The sequence below is a fragment of the Rattus norvegicus genome, chromosome 5 (assembly GCF_036323735.1).
Source record: "Rattus norvegicus strain BN/NHsdMcwi chromosome 5, GRCr8, whole genome shotgun sequence".
Lineage (NCBI taxonomy): Eukaryota > Metazoa > Chordata > Mammalia > Rodentia > Muridae > Rattus > Rattus norvegicus.
In genome coordinates this window covers 143805537-143812466 of record NC_086023.1, presented here as the reverse complement: position 1 = coordinate 143812466, position 6930 = coordinate 143805537, and positions in this window count along the sequence as shown.

Sequence of the window (6930 nt, the reverse complement as noted above, 5' to 3'; positions counted from 1 at the left end):
CCTGTGTGTCCGGGGGACGAGGAGTCAGGGGGAAGGAACAGGTAGGTGACCTAAGGAGCCTAGGGCTTGGGCCTGTCTACCCTTAATTGGTGGTAGCAGTTTTAGCCTCCCTTGCCCTATGTTTTTCTAGTTTAGTTATGAATTCCTTCATTTATTTCTCCAACAGATATTAATTGCTGTACATAACCTGGATGTACAGTAGTAGGAAAAGGCACAGCCTGTGTGTTTGTGGAGTTTCCACTCAAACAGTGAGCGTCACAGATACTGTGCTTTCTGCTTGGTATCCCTCCATTGCCCCTTCTTCTTGTCCACTACAACCCTGAACTCTGCAGGTAGCCAGGGTCTTCTATAGCACTAACTCACTTCAGCAAAGGTGGCTCCCAGCCCACCTCTGGGCAGTGAATCATGGTTGTGGTGATCCAAAAATGATGGTCCTGTGGGTAATTGATTGGCTTGCATTGTGCATGTGACAGTTCTGGCAAGCAGGCATGAAGGGAAGTCTGTCTCCTGAAGACTTGTAAAGGAACCCTGTGTGGCAGATAGTTTTGAGGTGACCTCCCAGCATCCCCTGTGTTCACACTCTTGTAGTCTCCTCCTGAGCTGTAACTGGGTTGGCCTACCTAGCCAGTGGAATACAGCAGCAAGCATGGTTTTTGCTCAGCCAAGGCCTCTGTCTCAGTTGCCTTCCTGCTCTCGGGTCACTTACACTGGGTTAAAGTAAGAGCCCTTCTAAGAGCCCTGTACACCCAGAAACTGAAGCCCCTGCCAGTGATTATGAGACTACACTTGGGGGGTTGGGGATTTAGCTCAGTGGTTAGAGCGCTTGCCTAGGAAGCGCAAGGCCCTGGGTTCGGTCCCCAACTCCGAAAAAAAGAACCAAAAAAAAAAAAAAAAAAAAAAAGAGACTACACTTGGAAACGGATGCTTCAACCTCAGTCCAGCCTTCAGATGACCTTAGGCCTGGCCAACGACAGTGTGACCATCTCCTTATAGAACACCACAGCTGGAAACAGCTAGTTCAGCCACCTCAAAACGTGAAGCAATTTAAACTGCTGTTCTGTGGTTGTTTGCCATGCTATGGTAGCACCATAAGGAGAGACGCCCTGCTTCTGTGATGTAAAATCTCGCTGTGAGGCTGAAGAGTGGTTCACACCCCACTAACCAGCCTGAAATCAGCCCATAGCAAAGACGACGGTGTTCAGAGCCGAAGCCGATGAATGCTGGGAGGCCGTTCTTTCTATCCTTTGTGTTTAGTGCTGGGGATTGGATCTGGGGTGCATGCATGTCAGGCAAATCTAACGCTGAGCTGCAGCCCCAGAAACCTAAGTCTTTGAACACCAACCACTGAATTAACCAACCACAACAGGTAAAGGGGGCCTCTCTCCACGGAGTTGGCCTCTAACCTCCATGTGCCCACACATATATCATGCACACAATAATAAATTCAAAGCCAAAAATTGCTGTTAAAGCACACATCTCTAAATGATTTCCCTCACTGTTTAAGCCAATGCAAAGTGAATTTTCTATGTGGCTCAGCTTCTAACTCATCTGGGGACACATAAACAAATATGTGAGTTTCCTTCCCTTTTAAGAAACTAAGGAATTGCGGGCATGTTGGCCTGGCCTTAATCCTAGCACTTAGGAAGCTGAGGAAGGAGGCTTCAAAGGTCAGAGCTGGCACAGCCTGCCTAGGAAGCAGGAGTCAGCATGTGGGATGCTCCGTGGGTGCCTGCAGGAGCTGGCTCGGTGAGAGCTGTGAACAGTGCTCCAGAGAGTAGCTACAAAGTGCTGAGGAGATGGGCAGGCCGCAAGGTGTAAGTCACAGGCATGACATGAGGGGGAGAGGGGGACACAGACACCAGGAAGCGGTTAGCCATTCTGGGCCACAATGGAAGTTCTTCCCAGCCGAGGCAGAGCAGCTCACATCTCCCTGAAAGGCAGTGCCCTCTGAGTACTCTTAGGAAAGCATTTATTCATTTGTTCAGTCAGTAAATGGCAGAGCACCTGGTAAGTGCCAGAGAGATACGGTGGTTAAGCAGAAACCAGGCCCAGACACTCCTAAGCTTCCTGAAAGGGGAGGCAGACATTAATCAGACAAGCACACACACAAATGAAAGAGTGAAGTGTGTGGTCAGTGCTGTGAGAACTCAGAGCAGCAGGGCGTGTCCCAGAAGGCCAGTAAGCCTGGTGGATTTCACCTGGGGGACTGGGTGTTGACTGGCAAGGCCAGGGAGGTGGAAAGGAGAAAGGTGAGCTTTCTAGGCAAGGCAAGCATAAGGGCTGGGTGGGAAATGGCTGCATGACTGTATCCACATGACTGGGGATAAATATGATAGTGGGGTCTGGGGTTTTCCCATGAAAGCAGTACCCAGTGCCCAGCAGAGCAGGCACTCTATTTGTTGAGTTAGACAAGATCCTTAAGAAGGAGCTGCTGTGGGCTGGAGAGATGGCTCAGTGGTTAAGAGCACTGACTGCTCTTCCAGAGGTCCTGAGTTCAAATCCCAGCAACCACATGGTGGCTCACAACCATCTGTAATGGGATCCGATGCCCTCTTCTGGTGTGTCTGAAGACAGCAACAGTGTACTTATATATAGTAAATAAGTAAATTAAAAAAAAAAAAAAAAAGGAGCTGCTGTGAGGGGAACCATACAGGTCAGGCCTTGAAAGGCCTTAGGTTTTATACCCAGGACCCCAAGGACCCACTGTTGAGTAAGGATGGTGACATAAAATTAGAGAGTCATTAGAATACTCTTGACTTCTGAGGAGGGAACTGATCAACGGGTGAATTATATACCAGGAGGCAAGAAGGGGTCATCAAGGTTCAGACAAAAAAAGTGCCACAGGCCTACCCTGGAGATAAGGAGAAAGTGGGCAACCAATGTAGTCAGTTGTCAAAGGAACAAGTTATTGGACTGGTGTGCACACCTTTAATCCCAGCACAAAGAGGCAGAGGCAGGTGGTCCTCTGAGTTCAGGGCTAGCCTGGTCTACATAGGGAGTTCAGGCCAGCACGGTCTACAGATCGGGTTCTAGGACAGCCAAGGCACAGAAACCCTGTCTGGAAAAACCAAACCAAACAAACTAGATACACTGAACTGGGAACATGTTGATAAGGCCCCAAGTTTGCGCCCCGGCATTTTACCTACCCAGTCACCTCACATGCCCTGGAGATTGTTTTGAAGTGGGCAAAACTTGATGTAGTCCTTAGCTTAACAGAGGTCCATTAATAACTAAGAATGTTACAAACAGATCCGTAATTACAGTCCTGATAGCCCATAAACAGCTAAGTATGTGGCATTAGAAAACCAAGTGAGGGATCTGACCCCAGTCATGGAGATGAAGAAGGACATTGCTGAGAAAGGGGTCCTGGAGCTGAGATCCCCCAAGAGTTCCCAGTGCAAAGGTTTGGGGTTCCAGGTAGAGGCAATCCTGCAAAGGCCAGGGTAGATGAACCGTGGAAAATAAGGGGAATCCAGCCTCACAGAGATGGGAAGGGCCAGCTCATTTCAGGAAACCTGCCATGGAGGAGTCTAATGTTTATTGCAAGCACACCGGAAGCACAGTGCAGTGGTTCATATCCATGATCCCACAGTCCCAGCACACAATCCCTGCACCGGGCAGTCAGGCATAGGAACCATGAACTTGAGTCCAACCCTGGCTACTTAGTGAGACTCTGTCTCAAAGAACCAAAAAGAGTAATAAACAAAACCCCAGGGGGTGAGGACAGCAGGATGACTCATTGGTGAACCACTTGCTATGTAAGCTTAGTGCGTTTGATCCCAGGAACCCATCTAAAGGTATAAGGAAATAACACTCTAGGAAGTGGCCACTTACCTCGCCATGTCCCCCACCCCCAACACAAATAACAATAACTTATTCTTTAATAAAAGGAGCAGTAGGGGAGCTACTGGGGCAGGTTCAGCAGGTAGGGGACATAAGCAGGTTATCAAGACTGTCACCTGGAAAAGATATTGAAGAAAGAGGGGCAGTGGAGTTTGTGACAGTGGAGCTTTGAGTAAAAACAGGTCCTAGTGAAAAGATGCTGGACACTTGGCCCAGTGCACGGTGGAAACCAAGAGATGGACAGAGGAAGTGGAAAAGCTCATTGGACATGGGAAATAAAGGATCAACGACAATTCCAAACATTCTAGGTCCAACCCCACAGACACTGGCATTCATCTGGAAGAAGACTTAAGGAGACCCTCAGAAGTGTCGCACGGAGAACCATTCCTTCGCTGTCCAGGACCCAAGCTCAGGAGATGGGTCTGACCCATTGCCAGGGAGAAGGGACAGCGCAGCGGTACATCTTAGAGGGAGCTGCTGCAGGAGCCTGAGGGTGGCTCCCCTGGCACAGCAGGTCTTTTCCGGGAAGTCCTGGGGCAAAGACTGCTTCGAATGAACTGGCTGGACCTGAAAGGAGGCTGGCTCGAGATCTGATTTCCTGGTTTCCTTACCAAAAAACTTAGGAATGTCCGGTCTATTCCAGGCTCGGAGAGTCACTGAGGAGATGGGAGGTGAAGGCAGGGGCCCACCCCTTCAGAGAAACCTCCTTTTCGCTAATGCTGTGTTTTTCTCAACAGGGCCACAAAACGTTCTTGGCTCCTCCTCCAGCCACCCACGTTCCTGAACCCTGTCTCTCTTACAACACCTCCCTCAACCCCTACACACTCTTTTTGTACCAAGATATCCCAGGCTCGCTAGTCCCCTGGGACATTCTCAAAAGAACATTCACTGTAACTAACCCCTTGGCAGAGACTCTGGTCTCTCTATTAACGGGCATCTGGCTCCCCCTGGTGGTCAGATGAGCGTGTGCAGATGGAAGAATTGGCATTTTGGCCACCCAGCTTTCTGCCGGGATATTTTAGACTGGTACCCTGATGTCAGCTTCTATTTCCTCACCTGCAGACTGGGGCTTGTGATGGAGTGAAGCCATCCCTAAGCTAACATACAGAAATCTTGCCAGTCAGTCTGGGTGCGATGGTACACGCCTACAACCTCGAAATTTGGGAAGTAAAGGCGGTAGGACCGAGGGTGCAAGATGAGCCTTTGCTGCTCTAGTCAGTTCAAGGCCAGGAACTGGGTCTCTTAAATGTGGAGCTTGCCTTTGGCTAAAGTGGCTGATCAGAAGGCGCTCTTTTTTTTTTTTTTTTTTTTTTTGGTTCTTTTTTTCGGAGTTGGGGACCGAACCCAGAGCCTTGCGCTTCCTAGGCAAGCGCTCTACCACTGAGCTAAATCCCCAACCCCTCAGAAGGCGCTCTTAATCTCTGCTTCCCCGCCTCTCTGCGCTGGAGTAACTAGTAAGCACTGCTATACCTGGCTTTTTGCAGGGAGCTGACATGAACGCCGGCCCCCAGGCTCATACAGAAAACACCGGTAGCTACTGAGTCATCTTCCCCAGCCTATCGCTAGGCTTTAAACATAATTCCATGGTAGTTCCGAGTCATCCGAGCTCTGTGAGATCACCTAACCTTTCCACCTCCGTGACAAGATAAGTTCCATTCGGAGTGAACAAGGGGGCAGCATGAGACGATAAGAGCCAGCCTGTTTTCATTCTACATGTCTAGGTGACACTCGCATTAGTTTACAACTTACTTCTGTGGACTGCACTTCGACAGTAACGTATTTTCTATAAAAGTTTCAGGCCAGGTGTGGTGGCTCATGCCGTTAATCCCAGCATGCAGGAGGCAGAGGCACATAGGTCTCCGAGTATGAGGCCAGCCTAGCAAGTTCTAGAAGAACCAGGGATACAAAGAGAAATCCTGTTTCAAGTCCTAACTCAAAAATAAATCAAAACCAAAAAGTTTTAGCTGCTCTTCCTCCAGAGGCCCTGAGTTCAATGTGTGTGTGTGTGTGTGTGTGTGTGTGTGTGTGTGTGTGTGTGTATGCAAAACACCAGTACACTAGAATAAATTTATTTTTAGTCAAAATATAAAAATAGAGAGAGAGAGTAGGAAGTGTAAGGTGAGATATTTTTTGTTTGGAAGTACAAACTGTTATTTTCTTTTTGATGCAAGGGATCACTTTCAGAGCTTTTTATATGAAGAAGCTCTCTCACTGAGCTACGCCGTTCACACGCTGTGATGAATATCATTTTTAAAAGTACTTATTTAAGCAGAGTGTGGTGGTACACACCCTAAATGCCAGCAGTAAGGAGGCAGAGGCAGGCAAGCATATGTGAGTTTGAGGCCAGCCTGGTCTACACAGCAAGTTCTGGGCCAGCCAGAGCTAAATCCACAGTTAGACCCTGTGTCAAGAAAACAAAACAAAACAAAAACAAAAATAAACAAAAAACCCGCAAAGCAAAAATCCCATTTCTTTTTAAGTAGGTATGCGTTAGAGTGAGCATATCACCCACAGTTTTCCAGTGGAAGCCAGCGAACAACTTTGGAGAGTCAGGTCTCCCCTGCCACCATGTGTGTCCCAGGAATTGAACCCAGATGTCTGGCTTGAATCAAAGTGGCATCCAGGGTCTTGTGAACACTAGACAGACAGACAGACAGACAGACAGGCAGGCAGGCAGGCAGGCAGGCAGGCAGATGTTCTACAAGTGAGCTGCATCCCAAGCCCTTGGCTGTTTTGTTTGAAACAGAATCTGATGACTATGAGATTTTGAAATTGTCCTACTTCTGTTTCCCAAGTCTTGAGCCGAATAACACCTATTTTTCCTATATAACATCTTTAAAATTTAGCTATATCCTTTAGTCTTTAAATCTTAGTTAGGTTCTTTAGGCCTTTTTTAAAAAAAAAAAAAAAAAAAGAGTTACTTACTCATTTTATGTATATGAGTTTTCAGACACCAGAAAAGGATGTCAGATCTCATTACAGATGGTTGTGAGTCACCATGTTGTTGCTGAGATTGAACTCAGGACCTCTGGAAGAGCAGTCAGTGCTTTTTTTTTTTTTTTTTTTTTTTTTGGTTCTTTTTTTTGG